Source organism: Lactuca virosa, chromosome 6 (genome assembly GCF_052849685.1).
Source record: "Lactuca virosa cultivar CGN04683 chromosome 6, Lactuca_virosa_CGN04683_v6, whole genome shotgun sequence".
Classification (NCBI taxonomy): domain Eukaryota; kingdom Viridiplantae; phylum Streptophyta; class Magnoliopsida; order Asterales; family Asteraceae; genus Lactuca; species Lactuca virosa.
Window position 1 is genome coordinate 167,932,524 of NC_136431.1, and position 22,002 is coordinate 167,954,525.

The window sequence follows — 22,002 nt, forward strand, 5'->3', positions numbered from 1 at the left end:
CCCCAAGAGAAGGGAGCGACTCTTGAATCCTAGTCTCATACTTTCCATAATAGACCTTTTCTCAAAGGACCTCACTAACTTAACCATCAGAGTTTTGTTCCGGGAACACCTCCCCGACGACGTCTGGCGATCTTATTTTCTTTGTTGTGATCCTCATGCTTATATTTTTCACCCCTTAATGACATGGAGTTAAGTCAGAGACATATCACAATAGTTGGCGTATACGGGTGTGCACTCAGTACTGCACAACCCATCTAAAGACGTTAGGCGCCGGAGATGACGGACAAAGGAACCATACGGCAGGACGGTGGTGACACTAGCCCAATTAGACTAATGCAACCCCTCGATAGAAGTGGTCCATAAACACTGAAAAGGGCAACCGCCTAATCAAACACCGACACCGTCGGTAGCCGGTTCCACGTTGGAGTTTATTTCCATTTTATGGCGACCGCCACCCATCGCAACAGAACACCCGACCACGACACCCACCACAGCGCCTCAAAGAGTGCCGACCAACCAATCACAACCAAAAGCAAATCGACCTCTGACACCATTGTAACAGGCAGGGACCAGCACCTGGTCCCCCGCTACCATTCTACCCACTACACAACTCTCATACACATGTCATCAGTCATCCCCGATGGCCGACATGTCGCACATCCCTCTATTCGCACAACAACCAAAGTTCAACCCATACTCATACCACTACCAATGTGTCTATCCCCAAACAATGCAGCCAAAAAGTCACAAAAGCCAAGGCACACCAGTGCAGTAGATGAGCTCACACTCTACGGGGCCAACAGAGTCAAGTTCACAACCGAACCAGCTGATGCACACATACTCCAGCATGCACCATACGTATGACAAGTAACCATGTACAACCACGTGTACCAATACGGGTTAGGCCAAGTGTACAACAACCCATACCACATACAACATGTGATGACCGGAGGAGAATTTACCTACCCACACAGGGACAGCCTGGTCACGAGCATTAGCTCGGCCTTCTGCCAAAAGCTCGTACAGTACGAAATACCGCATGGACAAGAGGTTTACCTAAACCTAGTTGTCGGTCACGCTGTCATAAAATGCTAGCAAATGGTTCAAGGCGTTGCATCCGGGAAGTATCTCCAGCTTTGAACAATTGAGATATCTTTTCCTCAACAATTTTATGCAATTAAAGAAAATCAAAGGAGATGCTATCTCCATTATGGCATGCAAACAAAAAGAGGGAGAGTCCATTCAAGTGTATTACGATTGGTTTACCCTCGCAACTCTGAGCGTCCCCGGTCATGAAGAGTTTCTAGTCACAGGCGCTTTCGTCCAGGGGTTACTCCCAAGCCCCCCGTCAAGGAAAAGGCAATGAACATTGCCAAAATCTAGGGACGAACAGAAGTATAGCGTCGAAAAATACATCAGGAAATTCGAGGGAGAAGAGCGCAAAGAAGCCAATCTAAAAGTTGTTGCACACACATACCTCAAAAAAGAATCAACTGACTCTTATTCTTGCCATAGTCACAAGGAGCGTCATGATGGAAGTCACGATAAGCATAATAGACATTCGAGAGATTCATCCTACAGGTTTCAGCCATTCGTTAAGGACGAGCCCAGGAGCCATAGGCCAGAAGTACATATAGAGGAAAAAACCCCCAACAGGAAGAAAAGGAAAAAAGGAAGTATAGCGAATACCACAAGAGCAAAACCCACGACACCGGAGAATGCACGATCCTCAAAAGAGAAGTAGCGGACAAGCAATTGAATGGAGACCTCGTGGAGATCGAGAAGACCCTATGATAAAAATTTGAAGCTAAACAAAAAGACGGGCGAACCCGGAAAGAAGCGAATAAACAACTAGTCAAAAAGGAAGAGATCTTCACAAACGTGAAGCCCCATAACAGAGCCAGGAACGGATCAGAAAACAATAGCATTAGTGCCCTACTTGGTGATACTCTGAACATAAGTTTCTCACCAGTAGACCCGCAAACGCCTGACTCAGACCCCACAGATGCAATCATAATCTCCGCTTACATCCAACAACATCATATCTGGCGAGCCTTGGTCGACCGTGGCAGCAACATCAATGTCCTCTACAAGCACTGTTTCAAACGACTCCCAACATCCTAGAAAAAGAATCTAAAACCACCGACCCGAGCCCCACTTATCGGCTTCACATGACATAAGTTGTGGGCACTCGGGACCATAAGCCTCCCATTGACAATACTCAGCCACAATGGGAAGGAAATGGTAACAATGATAATCGAATTATTGGTAGTAAAACACAGGTTCGACGACGATATGATCCTTCGGCGACCAACTCTTTTCCGGCTCCAAGCCATCCCATCAACAACACATGGTACAGTAAAATTCAGGACGACTAACGGCTCGGCAATAGTGAACGTCCTCAACCCACGGGTAAAGCAACAACGGGCGATCGCCACCTGGGCTACCGTGGACATTCCAAGATGTCGATGCACAACAATAATCACCACCCAGATCCAGGACAGGGGCAAAGTCACCACCCCCACACAAACAGCCCGGGGGGAGAAGGGCATGATAGCAACAACATTACCACGCTAGAATCATCGAGGATAGTCAGCATGAACAGCAAGTGAGGCTGGATACCGCTAAGCCTGCAAGCATGCCGTCACACAACGAAAGACCAGAGCACGGAAAAAGAGGATGCAACGGGCATAAGCACGAAGTCTTGCAGTTCGACCAGAAACGCAAGGGGGAAACCGCTAAAGTCAGAGCAGCAAGGGTAGGTAACTACCGCAGAAAGGAAAATGTTGACAGGAGACCCACCAAAACCGTAAGGGCCCACAACTGGAAAAGGCTTCATTCAGGATGATATCTAGTCGGGAATCTCGCAAACAACATAGGGAACATCCAACAACAAAGGAGCCAAAGGGTCATAATAACACAAACTCACACACCAAACAAGACGAACTCATACCTGGATGATAACCAGGTAACCAGAACCGGGAAGTGGAGAAAATTAAAGATCGTCCTCCGAAAGAAGGCCAACCCAAAAACAACCAACCACGGCCTGCTCGCGAGCACGAACGTTGAAGAGCTCGTGGACACAAGCCGCCAAGAAGAAGAATTCGCCCCGATGGCCTGGGAGCCCAGAGCCCAAACCAATAGGCTTAGAACTGAAGGGGAGGGGGGCCAGGGAATGGGCCAAGTGATAAAATTCCTAATAGATAATCACGCCCCAACGAGCCAGTCGAGGAGCTAGGCCTAGTATAACATTAGCTACCCCACCCCGATACATATCTAATGATGTAGATGTCTCTAAGACACTAGAAAATATGTAATGAAGAGTTACTATTTGAAACACATGTGTATTAACATACATTCATATAAATGGAAAACAAAGAAGGACTAATCATTCGCGCCACTTACATGAAACCATAGCAAAAAACACAATCATAAGCCTCAAAGGCTCGTAACCTTTCCATAATAAAAACTGCTCTGGCTAAGGACGATGAGAATTAGGATGTGGGGTAGCTAGAGGCTATGAAGGGTCATAACCTTTGTCTCACAACAAAACAATATCTAAGAACCAAAGCCCTGGGATAACAACCCCTGACATGACTTACATAATCAAACTCGGAGACAGGGGCCCCAATAGTCCAAAACTCTGAATAAAAGTCTAAAAGGAAAAAGAGGGGAAGAAAATAAAGGGCAATAAGCAAAACGGATAACCCTCGCATAACAGAGAAAATTATCTGCCAATCTCTCACCTAATACAAGCTTAAACACGAACATCAACACATAATAGCATTCCTGGGACTAACCAGGGTCCAGGAAAGAACCCAGCCCCGGGTTGGCCAACATAAACCTGCCAGGAATCAAACCAAATAAACCACAAGTAAATCGTAAGCAAGGTACAAAGCTATGTTTTTTTTTTCAGAAAATAAAACAAATTGTCCACCGGATAGATCCTGGGCTTAGAAAAGGCCACGCAGGGCCATAAAAAAACGAATAACACACATTGTCAAATTTGTTCACCAAACAAAAACCATTCGAAAAAAACATTGTTTGAATTTCACCAACCAAAAGCAATCCACACATAACAAGGGAGATAGCAGAAATCTCATACCGGGGGGCAGGGGAGGAAGGTCCGGCCCCGGAAGTACTTCCTTCAGGACATTCTCCTTCAACATCAGGGTCATTACACAACAGACGATGACCTTCCATGTCGACTCGCCACGTGTAAATTTCCTGGCAATAACCTGCTCCCTGATTACCAGCTTGTCACCCTCAACCCTAGCTCACATACACACAACCTTCATTTGCTTAATTCAAGTGTGAACTCGGAGCTCTCAATCAATTTATCCATAACCCGGACAATCCCTTTCTTCAGGAGCCAAGAAAAATCTGCCTCCACATTCTCCCTCTTCGCCCTCTCCACCTCTACTTACTCACAACACTCCTCAACGCGGCCCTCCAATACCCATTTTTCCTCAACCAACGCCTCCACACGCTGAGACAAACACCTCATGGATTCATCTAGTCTCGCAACCTGCTCCTCCAAAGAGGTCTTCTCCCCGACAAAAAGATCATAACGGCCATCAAACGCATGCTTTTCTCCCTCCAACTCCAATAACCTCACCTTCAATTCATCCCACTCAGCCCTAATTAAAGCGAGCTCACCAGAACTCAAGTTGTTCTAACTAAGGTGATGAGCAGTCGCCACCATGTATGAGCCAACCTGAGCAGCTACATATAAAATGACTGTTTTGAAAGATGTTAGTTAGAAAGAAGCTCCAAAGCCTCGGTGGCGATAGGGGAAAGCATGGAAACCCTAGTCATACGCCACCGCGTGCTGCTTGAGGCGAGATTCCTGGGTGATCCCCTATTTTGGTACATATACAGCCGACGCTGTTAGAGGAACAGAAACAGAATCCCCAGTAGCGCCCTCCCCAGTCAGATGTAGGACTGGTGATTTTGGAGCATCTTCGTGAGCATCGCCCGATTCAACACCAAAAACGCTCTAACCAAGAGTAATAGTTTCCTCCGGCTCTTCTTTGGGTTCACAGGGCAGTTCCGTCGCCCCTTCTTTCACCCCCTCTGACTGTTTCGAAGTGTCATCATCAAGGATGTTCACTATCACGGTGGACTCCCCCAAAAGGGAGTCCATATTCCGCCTCTTGAGGAGGCATTGACCCGAGGAGCTAGTCCCGGTAGATTCCGCTTGCGGTGAATCCAACCAGTAAAGCCGCCGCTTGGAGGACATATGGGTATCCTGTATTACCATCCCGGTCGAGGCCTCCTCCTCCGTGTCAGAAGGAAAGGGATCTTCATGAGAAACATCGTCGAAAGGAGCATCGACCAGCATCGGGTTGGCTTGAGGATCATGCACCGGACCCGAAGTAATGATCGAACTGACGAGAGCCAATGTGTCACACCCCCAAACCTGAACGGCGGAAACGTTCGGGGGCGGAGGACGTCATGTACAGTATCATAACAAATGAATAGTAAAGAAAGTACACACAACCATCATATACATAATTGAAAAGTTTACATGATTGTAGTATTACATGTTTGCAAAAGTCAATTACAATATGATGTCCAAAAGATTAAACTAACGCCTGAGCGTAAGTCTTCAAAAGTTGCTGCTAACCTGGTTTAGCGATTTCCTGAGAATACAAGTTATTTCAAAGAAAAAGTATCAACATTTAAGTTGGTGAGTTCATAAGTAGTGTTTTGAGAAATTGTATGCCATTCGAAAGTTCGCGTTCGTTTTCCAGAAAATCTGATATTTTCTTATGAGTGTATGAAATGAGTATGAGTGTTTGTTGTATAAATTGTATGTATTTGAACCAGGAAAATCCTATATTTTCCTAAAAGTGAAATGTAGTCTCAAATGACCAAGACCGTAACCTGTAAGCAAATATGACATGCTCAAAAGAATGATGTTGTAAATCGATATTGTACAAAATGAATGTATTTGAACCAGGAAAATCCTATATTTTTCCTAAAAGTGAGGTGTAGTCTTATATGAACCAAGACCATGAATGTAAGTAAATATGCCATACATAAACTGGGACTGTATAGTTTTATTATTAAAATAAAACTAGTTGTGGAAGTGTTTATCCTGAATTCTGAACATTCTGATAATACCCTATAATATAGTTATTACACCCCCCCCCCCCGAGCATGATTGAGTTATGTATTACTACATGCATGAGTCATTGTTTCCGCGTGTTGTGAGTTCCTCATAACCATACTAGACGCAGTACCTAATGTTCACATTTGTCACCCCGGGGACTGTAGCTAACAGTCAGGGTGCGGAGTCGTCAGCCCCGTATAGATCTATACACACTTGTCACGCTCTCCCTCCAAGAGACTCTGGTTATAGGTGGGGACTTTCGTTTGGTACAAACAAAGCCATATGACATCACATGATTGCTAACAACAAGTTCACGAGTAATATGATGAAAAATCGTTTGTATGAAATGATTTCCTTTTCTACCGTGTTACAAAGGCGTGATGATGAGTTGAGTTTTCTTGTAAAAGCATCATGTTATAGTTGAAATCGTTACCCTTGATATGATGTAGTATGCAAACGTATAAATAAAACATGTTTCTATTTGTAAAACATATTGTATCCCAAGAGGGTAAAGTTGTGTTGTAAGGTGTTTTGTATGATAACAACTTCATATGATAGTTAAAATAACAGTACGAAAAGTATAGCAAAAGATCGGTGTTTCACATGATTTTAGCCGTGTGTTTACTTGTATTCCCCCCTTAAAAGTGTTTAAAAGCAGTTAAAAACGTATTTAAAGTGTGTTTGTAGGGGTATGAACTCACCTGGTAGTTTGAAGAAAGTGAGACAAGAATCGAGCAGAACTTTGACTGGAAAAGTTGATTTTCTCGGGATTCTCGGGAATCTCGGGAGCGTAAAACTTCCTTCCGAACTTGGATATGAAAACCGGGATGTCGGGATGGCTTCGGGGGTTTAAACGCAGAGCTTCGGCACGAGAAAGAGAAGAAATGAGCAAATAACCCCGGAACCCTCACACCCTTTATATAGGGTCTGGATCCTCGGATTACGCTGGGCGTACCGAGGCATTACGTTGGGCGTAATCCGGATCAGACCGGTGACTCCTCCTCCTTCGGATAATATCGGGTATTTATAATTAAATTTAATATTTTAATTATTTAATAAACTTCAAAAAAATTCATATCTTCCTCATACGAACTCCGTTTTCGACGTTCTTTATATCCACGCATAGGTGAGACTACGCTCTACAACTTTTGTTTAGACTTCGTCAGCTAATTTTGAATTTATTTTTATTATTTATTTATAGCAGGCCGGGACAGGAAAACTCCGTTATAAATTCATAACTTCTTCATCTGACGCCCGTTTTCGTCTGTCTTTTTACCGTTGTATAACTATTGTCGAGATCTTCGGTTCTCGTTTAGGTTGCATCGGCTAAAAGTCGCTCGATCTCTATTTCGAGTTTTTAGCTGTCTACCGCTATATACGAAACTTCGAAAAATCATAACTTTGTCATACGAAGTCAGATTTGGGCGTTCTTTTTATGTATGCTCACGGTTTAGGGATACCTACGACTTTCATTTAGATACCTAAGGTCAAAAAGTATTTTATTCAGATTTCGCGTTTTAGGCTTAACCGCGCTTTACCGGTTTTGTCGCGGATCTTCGATCGGTCATAACTTCTTCGTTATAACTCGGATTTTAGTGTTCTTTATATTTTTGAAAACCTTGATACGATATCTACCACTTAGTACATTCACATTGAGGTTTTCGAACATTTCATTTTTGGCGTCATTCCTATTATATTAAGATAGGTTACCAAACTCGACTTTGGATCGTTACATTGATTTGAAATATCGGGTTGTTACACAATGCACGGTCGATGCTAACTGGCGGCAGAAGCGCTTCCACCAACGGCACCTCCCGATGAAGACAGGCACCCTGAAAACGACCCCTGAAGATCATCTTGAATGAAATGATCCTCTCATGATCTAACAACAAAACAAGAAGATCAAGCATACAAAAGGGGGGGGGGGGCATGCCACACTACGAAACACAAATGCAACCAAAGGAAAGAAAAACAAAAAGGGAGGAATGGAGAAATGCTTACAATCCTTCACAACGAAAAACTGAGGCATAACTCCTCGAGACCTTCAAGCTGCACTCATACCCACAACGACCAACATACGGTCCTCCCAGTCATCCCCGTTGAAAGAGATACTCTTCAAAGCATTGGCAACCTTCTCACTAGCCCCCTAAAGAGTAGAAATCTGATCAGAAAAGTTGGTTCTATGGGGATAACCATAACCGACTAAATCTCGATTCACCCAGAGCCACCTGTCCTGCCAATTCTTCTTTGGCGCTTTCTGGTTCATGATGAAAGCATGAAAACCTCTGTGTTGATAAAATGTGTGAATACCAGATTGAGTCGATGAATTGAAGAAGTACTTGAAAGCCCACAGTTGGGAAAGCACACCCAGAGCCCGACATGCCATCTCAAAGCCAACTATCTTGTTAACAGCCTTGGGGGTAAGGTCGTCGATTGTGAAACCGTAGTGACAAATGATCTTGTCAAAAATTCGGTCGTTGGCAACCAGAATCCTGCCTTGAAGATGGGAATAGGAACTCCGACCTTACCTTATGGTGGTCGGGAGATGACGGCTCCTCTGTATGGAAAATCGATCCCATGATCGGGGAGGAAACCAAATCGCCCCTGCAACCCGTAAAACTCTTCGGAAGATGGAGCGACACCCATGTTTAGAGATGCCATGGTATGGTAACAAAGGGGAAACGAAAATGAAGAAGCATAAATATGGAAGGAACGAAAAGAAAGAAACAATATTGGAGGAAAGAAGAAGCAAAGGAAAAAGGAAAGCAGATCGGATAAGGAAGGTTTTAAATTCGGGCGGGAAACCCAAACAGTTACAATGATGAAACCGCCTACTCAGAAAATTCCTTCATGTGAACAGGTAGCAAAAACCACCATCGATGAACACGTGTTCTTGCCTAAGGCTAGAATGACCTCGCTAGCCCTAACAAACGCTGACATCCACTAGCCTAGGGGACTTGTTGACATATCTCACTTGGAGAAACATCAAAGTATAACAGAGCCGTCAACTCAAGAATGGAACATCAAAAACCCATTACTCGACAAGAGCCGGGAGCAAACCATAGTCCATAAGACCCCGCATTCTAGCACCGGTGATCTGGCCTCAGGATTGGCCCCCTTTTAGGAGAGAAAATCCTGTTCCAGATAAGACAAAGGAGTACCAGTTGTCTCAGAGCCACAAGTGTAGTTCTCGTTGATCTGCCAACTTGTCGTTCTGCACCAATAACAAACAGCCACCCGCAGGGCACGATCTACCAATCGAAGGCCACCTCATCCTGCCATGCCTGAAAAAGTAGAAGATACTGTCAGGTATTTGTCCCCCTGACCACAGGTATAAAAAGGTCCTTTTTCCCCCAAGAGAAGGGACCGACTCTTGAACCCAATCTCATACTTTCCATAATAGACCTTTTTCAAAGGAACTCACTAACTTGACCGTCGGAGCTTCGTTCCGGGATCACCTCATGGATGACGTCTAACGATCTTGTTTTCCTTTTTGTGATCCTCGGGCTCATCTTTTCGCCCCTCAATGAGATGGAGTTAAGTCGGAGACATATCACAACAGTGAGAGTGAGAGAGGAGGACGTAGAGAACACCGTGTTCCGAACTCGTTATTGGCATTATGAGTTCGTGGTGCTGCTATTTGGGCTCACTGATACACATGTAGTGTTTATTGATTTGAGGAATCGGGTGTGCAGGCCGATGCCCGACCGATCTTTTATCGTGTTCATTGATGATATCTTGGTGTATTCCAATAATAGAGAGCAACACGAGGAACACCTTCGAGAGCTTTTAGGAGTGATGAGAAGGGAATGGCTGTATACCAAGTTCTCGAAGTGTGAGTTTTAGTTACGAGAGGTCCAGTTCATGGGACATCTCGTTAACCAAGATGGGATTTTGGTCGATCCGGCCAAGATCGAGGTTGTTATCCAGTGGGAGGTTTCGAAATCTCCCTTGGAGATCAGGAGTTTCTTGGGTTTGGCAGGATACTTTTGGAGATTTATACAGGACTTCTCCAAGATCGCGGTACCCCTCACTCGTCTGATGAGGAAGGGAGTGGATTTTCGATGGGGCCCTGAGCAGCAGAAGACATTTGAGACTCTGCGGTGGAGGTTATGTAAGGTCCCGATATTGACCCTACTAGAGGGTGTCGAGGATTTTGTGATGCATCCATCACTGGTTTGGGGGCGGTCCTTATGCAGAGGGGACGAGTGATTGCTTATGTTTCGCGTCAGCTGAAGCCGCATGAGGCGCGATATCCTACTCATGACCTGGAGTTGGGGGTAGTGGTGTTTGCCCTCAAGATTTGGAGACATTATCTTTATGGGGTCTGTTGTATTCTTTACATGGATCACAAGATTTTGAGATATCTTATGGACCAGCCGAACCTGAATATGAGGCGGCGTAGGTGGCTGGACGTGGTCAAGGAAAATGACTGCAAGATCCTTTACCATCTTGGTAAATCGAATGTGGTAGCGGATGCATTGAGCCTCAAGTCGGCTGGGTCTTCAGTTGGGGAGATGTGTATGAGGATATAGTTGATTCTCCGCTTTTGGGTTTGATCACAAAGGCTAAGGCAGAGGGAGTTCGGAAGGACAACTAGAAACAGGAGAGGATCAAGGGCGAGATCGACAAGTTTGTCATCAATAGTCGGGGGTTGTTGACCCGATGCGGTCGGGTTTGGGTTCCAGTTTCCGATGGGATTAGGAAAATTGTATTGGAGGAGGCACTTAAGTCTCGCTTTTCTATACACCCGAGATCCACCAAGATATATCAGGATTTGAGATTGAGCTACTGGTGGCAGTGTATGAAGAAAGAGATAACCTGGTATGTCGAGAGGTGCTTGACCTGTAGGATGGTCAAGGCCGAGTATCAGAGGCCTCATGGGAAGCTGCAACCTTTGGAGTTTCCCATGTGGAAGTGGGAACATATCACCAAGTTTCTGAAGACGGCCAAGGGTTTTGAGGCTATATGGGTCATCGTGGATCGATTGAGCAAAAGTTACCACTTTTTGGCCACGCACGAGAGCTCTTTGGCCGAAAAGTTGGCCGATGTGTATGTCTGGGAGATTGTTTCCCATCATGGGGTTCCAGTCTCCATTGTTTTAGACCGACATGTTCGGTTCACTTCCCAATTCTAGCAGAAGTTCCACGAGGAACTGTACTCGAGTCTACATTTCAACACTTCATATCATCCACAGACTGACGGTCAGAGTGAGCGGACTATCCAGACACTTGAGGATATGTTGTGGGATTATGTAATTGATTTTGGTGGGAGTTGGGATTCCTACCTACCTCTTACAGAGTTTTCCTACAACAATAACTATCACTCCAGCATTGGTGCCACACCTTTTGAACTTTTGTATGGTTGAAGATGTCGTACCCCAGTATGTTAGGGAGAGGTTGGTCATAGGGTCATAGGAAGAAACAAAGTAGTCCTTGAGAACAAGGAGCTTATTTAGCAGATCAAGCATAGGCCGCAGATAGCTCAGAGTCGGAAGAAGAGTTATACCGACTAGCACCGATCCGAGTTGGAATTTCAGGTCGGCAATATGGTTTTGCTGAAGGTCTCAACCTGGAAAGGTGTGATACGCTTCAAGAAGAGGGGGAAATTAGGTCCCCCGTATATTGGGCCTTTCAGTGTGATCGTCGGGGTAGGCTGGGTGGCCTACCGGTTGGATTTTCCGAGTGAGCTCAGTCAGATCCACAACACTTTCCATGTCTCTCAGTTGCGGAAGTGTATGTTGGATGATGAGACAGTGGTTCCCTTGAATGATATTCAGGTCGATGAGCGCTTGAACTATATTGAGAGGCCGGTAGCTATATTGGAAAGGAAAATGAAGGTCTTGCGCAACAAGGAGATACCTTTGGAAAAGATTAAGTGGAAACATCGGAGAGGCTCCGAGTGGACCTGGGAGCTAGAGGTTGAGATGCGGGAGCATTATAATGATTTGTTCGTGTTGGTCTACTTCGAGGACGAATTCTAGCTCAAGTGGGGGAGAATTTTAATATCCCAAGATGAGGTACTTCTAATTTTGACCCTATATTTCAATAATATTGCATTTTGCCCCTGAAGTTGAAAATATTGCAAGATTGGCCTATAGTGGCATTATGGTAACTTTGGGAAAGAGGCTTGTACGCTGGGCGTACGATGTGTACGTTAAGCGTACTAGGGCGGAGCCTAGTGCGCTGGACGTACATCTCATACGCAGGGCGTGATGGGTTTTGAGCATTTCTAACACTCCTAAGTGTACATGCAACCCTAGAAAACCTTGGATCTATGTTTGTCTATAATACATGCAAAATATTTTTCCAAGGTTCATAATCCTATCTAGCATACATGGGAAACTTTAAACTTAAAGATGGCTAGAATTACATACCTTGTAGTTGATTTGATTCCTTGACAACCTTGAGAGCCTAGCACCCCAAGTGTGATGCCTCAAATGTTTCACACAACACCAAGTGCTCTTAGAATGACTTTGAGAATGTATAACACTTGTAAAATCAGCTTGCCCTCTCTTGTTCTTAGTGTAACCGATTTTGGTGAGTATCATGTTCCTTATATAGTGTGTCACATCTAAGGTTACACCATGTAAATCCTAATGTGACATGACTCTTCATTTCCATGACCCATGGGTTTGTAACTCCCATGGAGCCTCCATGGGGCATCCAATGGGTTTAACCCAACTTGATAATCCATGTAGCCTTTTAGCCCACTATACAAGTTATGGATGATTTACATAATCAACCCATATATTTAATTAGTCTCCTTTTTTATCACTTAATTAATTCTAGACTAATTCTTGATCAATACTAATTAAATAATATTATTAATATATTAGAACTTATAATATATTAATAAACCACAAGTGTTATTTCTCTCATTTAGTCTATCCAATTTCATGATGCCATGCAACCCAAATGGACCATGCCGGGTCGGGTTAAGTACATACAAGAAATAGTTATGGACTTAGACACCTTATCCAACAGTCTCCCACTTGGATAAGTCTAATAACAATAACTGCAAGAATGACTTCAGGAACCGATCAGCAATCGTAGCTCTTTTCAAGGTCTCTCGGAACTGAGAAGATGATGATACGCCATTTCAGATAAGTGATCATATAATCCTCTGCTCTAGATATCAGTCGGACAAATACATGGAACAATGTCTTACTTTTGTCCAGCTGTTTGTTTCTTGATTTCCGATTTGTTTGACATAGAACTTAATTGAACACATCAACTTAGTTCTGACCGGGCCTGGTACATAGGTCAAAACAAAATCATCGAGGGGCCCAGATATCGCTTCTAATCCAAGAAGGAACAGATAAACTTCGACTCATATGCTTATTCTACTACTTGTTAAATCACACAAACGCACATTTTATAACATCGAGTTACCAATGCGTTTTTCGCACGATCAATGCATAACCAACTCATAGACAACAAGTCATATCTCTAGGTTTGAAGACTTATATGATATTACCGTCTCGCGATCACTCGAGATAAATTCCACGAAGTGATACCAGCGAGCGTGGGTTGAATCCAATACTCAGAACTTATGAGCACTCATAATTGTTGAGGCCATGTCCAACATCTTAGACCTCTACAACCAACTCATGACAGTCTTAATTCTTATCTACTTCCAACATATGACCGACTGTGGATAATTTGAATAATATGTAAAACACAACATAAATATTCTGGAAGTTAAAACATGCAAATGAAATAATAGTAAACGATTGACAAAGGATAGCAACACTTTACTTATAAATAAAACACACCTTTTATTCATAATCAAATGTCAATTACACTTTACAAATTTCAAAAATTATCTAACTACTAAAACTAATATCATCCTTCAGCCCTATGCTTCTTGCGTGCTGGAGATGCTTAACCCTACCCAGTCCCTTCGTGAGGGGATCTGCCGGGTTCTCATCCGATGATACCCTCTTTGCCACGAGGAGTCCTTCTTCTATTCGATGTCTGATGAAATGATATTTTTCTGTCAATGTGTCTGGATCTCCCGTGATCCCTTGGTTCCTTTGCTACGGCAACAACACTTGGTTCCTTTGCTGGTACAACTCCAAGGTCTCCAATGAAGTTCTTTAGCCATATCGCCTCCTTTGCTGCCTCGCTTGCCGCTATATACTCTGATTCACAAGTTGAATCAGCCACTGTCTCCTGCTTGGAACTTTTCCAAGAGATTGCTCCTCTGTTTAAGGTAAAGACCCAGCCCGACTGAGAGCGGAAATTATCCCTATCTGTCTGGAAGCTAGCATCACTATACCCTACAACTCTCAAGTCATCACTCCCACCAAGGGTAAGGACCCAGTCCTTAGTCCTCCATAGGTACTTGAGAATGTTCTTTACCGCACTCCAGTGAGCCTTACCAGAGTTCCCATGATACCTGCTATCCATGCTCAAAGCAAAAGCTACATCAAGATGAGTACAAGTCATAGCATACATGATCGAGCCTATAGCTGAAGCATAAGGTACTCGACTCATTTCTGCTATCTCAACCTCGGAACTCGGGCTCTGAGTCTTACTTAATCTAGCATTACTCTGGATGGGTAACTCTCCTTTCTTGGAATCTTGCATGCTGAACCTTTTCAGCACCTTCTCCAGGTATGTACTCTGACTAAGTCCAATTAGTCTTTTACTCCGGTCTCTCAGAATCCTTATCCCTAGGATATATGCAGCTTCTCCAAGGTCCTTCATAGCAAAACACTTCCCAAGCCAGGACTTCACTTCCTGCAATGTTGGGATGTCATTTCCTATGAGTAGTATGTCATCCATATAAAGTACCAAAAAGCTAACTATACTCTCACTAGCCTTGACATATACACAAGATTCATCTTCACTCCTTGAAAAGCCAAACTCTTTGACTTTCTCATCAAAGCAAAGATTCCATCTGCAAGGTGCTTGCTTTAATCCATAGATGGATTTCTCAAGCTTACACACTTTATTAGGGTACTATGTGCTGACAAAACCCTCTGACTGATTCATGTAAACATCCTCAGCCAACTTTCCATTAAGGAAAGCGGTTTTGACATCCATTTGCCATATTTCATAGTCATGAAATGCAGCAATGGCTAACAATACCCTAATAGACTTAATCTTGGCTACTAGTGAAAAGGTCTCATCATAATCAACTCCTGGAGTTTGAGAAAAGCCCTTTGCAACCAGTCGCTCCTTATAAGTGTGTACATTACCATCCATGTCGGTCTTCTTCTTGAAGATCCATTTGCACCCTACTGTCTTACGACCTGGTACATTGTCAACCAAGTTCCAGACTTGATTGTCATACATGGATTGTATCTCGCTGTCCATTGCCTCTTTCCATTTAGCAGACTCGGGGCCTGCCATGGCTTCCGCATAGCTGTTAGATTCATCCAGACTTACCAATGTCTCATCACTGATAAGTGTCTCACCTTCCGCAGTAATATGGAAACCATAGTAGTGCTCAGGTGCATTCCTAACCCTCGTGGAACGCCTCAGAGGTACATACTCGTCAATTGGACCAACAGGAGTTTCCTCCTCAAGTTGACTGCTAGGGTTTGAGGTTCCTTCACCACTTGACTCCTGAATTTATTCAAAGTCAATTTGTCTCCCACTGTTTCCTTGGCTTATGAACTCTCTCTCTCTCAAAAGACACCCCTCATTGCTACAAAGACCACATTCTCACTGGGTCTGTAGAAGAGGTAACCAAAGGATTTCAGTGGGTAGCTGTGACACCAGTCAAGTTTATGTCAAAATTAAATTGATCAATAATCGTAATTGGGATGAACCAAGTGGTAGAAATTGTAACAAGGTTTCCAAAAATATAAAGAACACTGAAATCCGAGTTATAACGAAGAAGTTATGACCAATCGAAAATCCACGACAACCGGCAAAACACTGTTCAGTGTAAAAAGTGAATTTTCGATAAAAGGCTTTTTAGCCTTAACAATCTAAATGAAAGTTGTAGAATATGTTAAACCGAGAACGTTCATAAAAAGAACGTAAAAATCTGACTTCGTATGAGGAAGTTATGAATTTTCTAAGTTTCGGTTTAGCAGTAGACAACTAAAAATTCGAAATATAAATCGATCGATATTTAGCCGACACAACTTAAACGAGAATCAAAGGTCTCGTCAAAATTAGTACAACGGTAAAAAGACAGACGGAAACGAACGTCGGATGAATAAGTTATGAATTTTTAACGGATTTCCTGTCCTGGTCTGTTAAAAATAATAATATTAAAAATAAATTCAAAATTAGCTGACGAAGTCTAAACGAAAGTCGTAGAGTATAATTTTACCTACGCGTGCATATAAAGAACATAAAAAACGGAGCTCGTATGCAAAAGTTATGAATTTCACAAGTTTTTGGCACGAAAATCAAGAAATTTTGAAAACCAGGAATTTTCGCATGGATCCTCTTCGGCCATGTCACCCTCACATGCGAGGCCTCCACGTGGCGTCTTCTGATTGGACCGTAGTCTCGCGTGTCAACCGATGATTGGTCCGAAGTCGTCACAGGCGTCTCCTGATTGGACCGAAGTCCGGTCCTCTCCTGGTCCGACATGCATCCGAGGCTGCCACCCTTCTCGCTTCTCCTTCCGACGCGTGTCTGCTGACTCGCCTTCGCATGCACCAGGTGTCCGAACCGAGACCATCTCCTCGCCAGCTGTCCGATGACTCACTCCCCTCGGCCGAACCCTCGCACCCCTATATAAAGGGTGCGAGACTTCTCGGATTTGAGAGGTTTTTCACCCCAAATTTCACCATTTTTCACCTTTTCACCCCCTAAACTTTTTCATGACCCCCCAAGGCCCCGGTATCGTGTCTAAAACCCGAAGCAAGCCCCGGAGCCCCGGAATTCTCGAGAAGCTAACCTCTTTCCAGTCGAAGTGCTGCCCGCTTAAACCGGTTTTTACTCAAAAACTCGCGGTTTCTTCTAGAAAGATCACCTATAGAAACGAAACGCTGCCCAAATCACCACTTATCAAAGTGAGTTCATACCCCTATAATTTACCTTTTTAACGGTTTTTAAATTCTTTTTAGGGGGGGAATACAAGTTTAACACAATATAAATTGTGTTAATAATTGTATGTGATAATAATCACACAAAGGCTTTCCGTATGCTTCTAAGGATTACCAAATACTTCCAAAATGATTTAAAGCCATGTTAAATCTTTAAAGTCATGTAAACTCAGTTAAATTATTTGAAAAAGGTTTTATAAACTATTTCAAATTATAATTGCCAAAATCAGGTTTATATATGTATAAATATATAAATAAGATTTGAAGGGCTTAGTACTAATGAATTATCTTATTTGTCCGAAGGTCGTTTCCTTCTTAATTATATATATATATATATATATATATATATATATATATATATATATATATATATATATATATATATATATATGAGTATAAAAGGTTACTCCTTTCGGTATCATTACCTTTGTATCATGCTGAGCAAAGGTGTTCATCCATGAGAAATCATGCTAATCACATAGAAGTATGATTCACGATTGTATACTTTCACGATTGTATAATTTATGATTCAAAACTAAATATACAAGTATGATTCACGATTGTATACTTTCCAAGGAAATTACCAAAATTTATTTAACTATACCAGGATATGTATAATACCTTTAATATATGAACAACATATTAAAGAAGTAATAATACATCATACTCGGATTGCATTAACAAAGGTACAAATACAACGTATCAGGGTTAGCAATCACGGGGTAATAATACATCATACCGGGTTTGCATTAACAAATGTACAAATACAACGTACCAGGGTTAGCAAACACGGGGTAATAATACATCATACCGGGTTTGCATTAACAAAGGTACGATACAAAGTACCAGGGTTAGCAATCACGGGGTAATAATACATCGTAAATCTCGTTGAAAAAATAAATTTGTGAGACCCTTCATGGTGTACTTATCTAAGTACGACTTTAAGTCCTGACTTATTAACCAGAATCTCTTGTAGGGAGAGCGTGAATTTGTGTATAGATCTATATGGGACTGACAATCCCGCACATTTGCTGTTCGCTACAGTTTGGCCGGCAGGCCTAGGGTATCAAATATCATACCGTTTCCGACGCCTGAAGAACGTCGCCGCAGGCATATCAGTCATATTAGTATGGTTAATAGAACTCGCATGGATAAAACAACGAGTGAATTACTAAGTAATATACTTCTCTTAAAACAGTAAGAAAAGATAATTACATCCTGACCAAATATACCTTCTGTTAGTTTTTACTTCAAGTAAAAACTACGTATCATGAAATCAAGTATGGCAAATATACTTGTACTTCTGGTTTTGGAACATTTAAAACCACAAGGCAGTATTATGGATAATATAATATTTTCCAGGATTAATACTAATGTTTTACTGTAGAACGGATAAAACTAAGAATACTTTTACAAATGAAACGGTTTATGGGATTAAACCACTTTTACAAAGGAAACGGTTTATGGGATTAAACCACTTTTACAAAAGAAACGGTTTATGGAATTAAACTACTTTTACAAATAAAACGGTTTATGGGATTAAAGCACTTTTACAAATGAAACGGTTTATGGGATTAAACTACTTTTACAATTGGAACTTAGTCAACTAGTATAACATAAAGGACCTTTAGTGGTTAATTCTGTAATTCCTTAGTTATTACATCAGAGTTATACATAAGTAATATCTGATTGACAGTGAAATGTGTGACTTCCGCCTTACTTCCTGTTCCTTGTTTGGTTGTGGGCTTAGGGCAGATACACCCATTTAACTGTCCGTTCGATATTATGTTATATATAATTGGTATAAACTAAGTGATTACAGATGGAAACTATTGAGGTTATCAGTTTATCACCTCAGGAAATATAGGATTTTCTAGAGGAACCAGTGAACTTATCCAAAGAACTTAGGGTATACTTAACAGAACTAAAATACTTATGAACTCACCAGCTTAAATGCTGATCTACTCTTTCCAAATAACTTGTATTCTCAGGAATCCAGTAGACAGGTACACTCCCGAAGCTTTTGAGAAGACTACCTAGTACCGTACTGCGACTCTTGTCTTCTACTGTACCTACTTTGGTGTTTGAATATGTAATGTTTAAACACTTATGTAAAACTTATACTTATTAATGCAATGGTTGTTTGTACTTTGATTACTATATTGCATGTGTTGTGATACTTACCTGAAGTCCTCCGCCCCCGAACGTTTCCGCCGTTCTGGTTTGGGGGTGTGACAGTAGCCGATGAAAATACACCTCTCACTTCGAGGTTCGAGCTTGTCGTGAGTCTCGCGTCTCACGAAAGCTTCGCAACCCCAAATCTTGATGTGGGCTAGACTAGGAACTTTTCCAGTCCACATCTCGTGAGGTGTTTTGGCAACTTTCTTTGTAGGGACCAGATTAAGGATATGGGCGGCAGTCTCTAAGGCATACCCCCAGAATGAGATTGGTAGCGTAGCTCGACTTATCATGGAACGAACCATGTCCAACAGGGTTCGATTACGCCTCTCAACTACACCATTCAACTATGGTGTCCTGGGAGGTGTCAATTGTGAGACAACCCCACATTCTCTAAGATAGTCGAGGAACTCTGTACTAAGATACTCACCACGACGATCGGATCGAAGCATCTTAATGTTTCTGCCCAATTGATTCTCTACTTCCTGTTTAAAATCTTTAAACTTATCGAAAGTCTCTGACTTATGCTTGATTAAGTAGATATATCCATATCTATTATAACCATCTGTAAAAGTCACATAATAACGATTAGCATCCCTTGTGGCAGTTTTGAAGGATCCACACACATCTGTGTGCACTAGATCCAACAAACCTTCACCCCTAGCACAAGAACCTGTGAAGGGTGACTTTGTCATTTTTCCAAGTAAGCATGATTCACAACTACCATCTGACCTTAGGTCAAATGACACCAAGACTCCATCCTTTTGGATTTGGCCTATGCGTTTCTTGCTTACATGTCCAAGACGACAATGTGACAATGATGCTTTATCCAAGTTATTATCATTAGTAGAATCAATACACAACACATTATTTCCTAAATTATCTACAACAGACACAACTTCATACACACCATCACAAGGTAATTCTTTAAAATAAAACACATTATTAAAGAAAGCATTTATTCCACCAACTTCATTATCAAAAGAAAAGGTAAAACCTTGTTTTTACAAAGCATGAAAGGAAATAACATTTCTTGCCATTTCAGGCGAGTAAAGACATTTATTCAAATCTAAAGTAAACCCACTACTTAGCAACAAAGTATAAACTCCAATCTTGGTGACAGGTGAAACTTTCCTATTCCCCATGATCAAGTTTATCTTTCCATGCTCCACATTCTCACTTCTTCTTAGTCCCTGCAAATCAGAACAAATATGAATACCACAACCGGTATCAAGGACCCAAGAGTTAGAATAAGGTGTTTTGCTAGATAATATAGTGTAAATACCTGCATGGTTGGGTTTCACTTTCCCATCCTTTAAATCTTGCTAGTACTTCGGGCAGTTCCGTTTCCAGTGTGCCTTTTCATGGCAATAGAAGCATTCAGCCTCTTTTGGGTCAGCAGAAGGAGTGACGAAACCTTTCTTGGTTCCGCTTGAAGAGGAGCCATCAAGGGTCTTACCCTTGGTACCCTTCGAAGGGTTCTTCCTCTTCTTCCCTCTACCTTTCCCGATTGCCAGGACAGGTGCGAAGTTTGGAGTAGGAGTAGGAGTGGTAACAACCGACTTACCTTTAAGACCTGATTCTGCGGTCTTCAGGAGTCCTTGAAGTTTGCTGAGGGTGACTTCTTCCTATTCATGTGGTATGTCATGCGGAATTGATCATAACACGATGGTAAGGAGTGCAAAATGATATCTATTGCTAACTCCTTTGGGAAGTTCATATTCAGCTTCATCAAACGGTCCACAAACCTCTGCATTTTCTGCATGTGGCCCGTGATGGGTTCACCATCTTTCATTTGGGTTGTTATCATGGAGGAGATGATTTCATATCGCTCTTGACGAGCACTCTGATGGTAGCGGTCCATCAAATCCTGGTGCGTCTCAAAAGGATAGTAGTCCTCATAGGACTTTTGGAGCTCGGCTGTCATAGTGGCCATCATGATGCATGCCACTTTGGTAGCATCTCTTTCATGTGCCTCATATTCAGCAAACTCCTCAGGAGTAGCAGTTGGCTCGGGTACCTTAAGCTCCTTGTCGAGAACATATTCTTTGTTCTCGTATCGAGTGACCATCCTGATGTTTCTGATCCAATCAGTAAAGTTGGATCCATCAAAGATGACTCTCCCACAAAGGTTCATGAGAGAGAAGGAGCCAGTAGGGTTTGAGACAGGAGTAGCATTGTTGGAAGACATCTGATAAGAAGAAAAGACAAGTTTAGTTTAGATATAAAGATAGTCCTTAATAAAACACCCAAATGTAATATTAAGGATAGGATCCAATCACAATATATTATAACTTAGAAGAGGGATGCCGTAATCTAAGCTAAAACATATTTGAAAGGTAGGTGAATGACGATTCACCAATTTCCACCATGAAAACGAAATATAAATTATTAGGTTTTATTTGGTTTTTAGAAACTCCTAGATTCTTTTGAGATTCATTGAACTTTTTCAATGGCATGTTTCAATCTCGAGTGTGCCCATCACAAAACAAGGTGTGAAGTAACCATGCAAATTACTTGGTACCCTTAATGTTTTTCACTTAATCGATGTGCCGGTTAACCACACACGCTCCACCGATCTATGAAAAACCTTAAGTCACCCTTTGCCTACCTTGTTAAGCCCAAGTTAGTGTGCCGGTTAACCACACACGCTCCACTAACGACTTAAACAAAGTGCAAAGTGTAA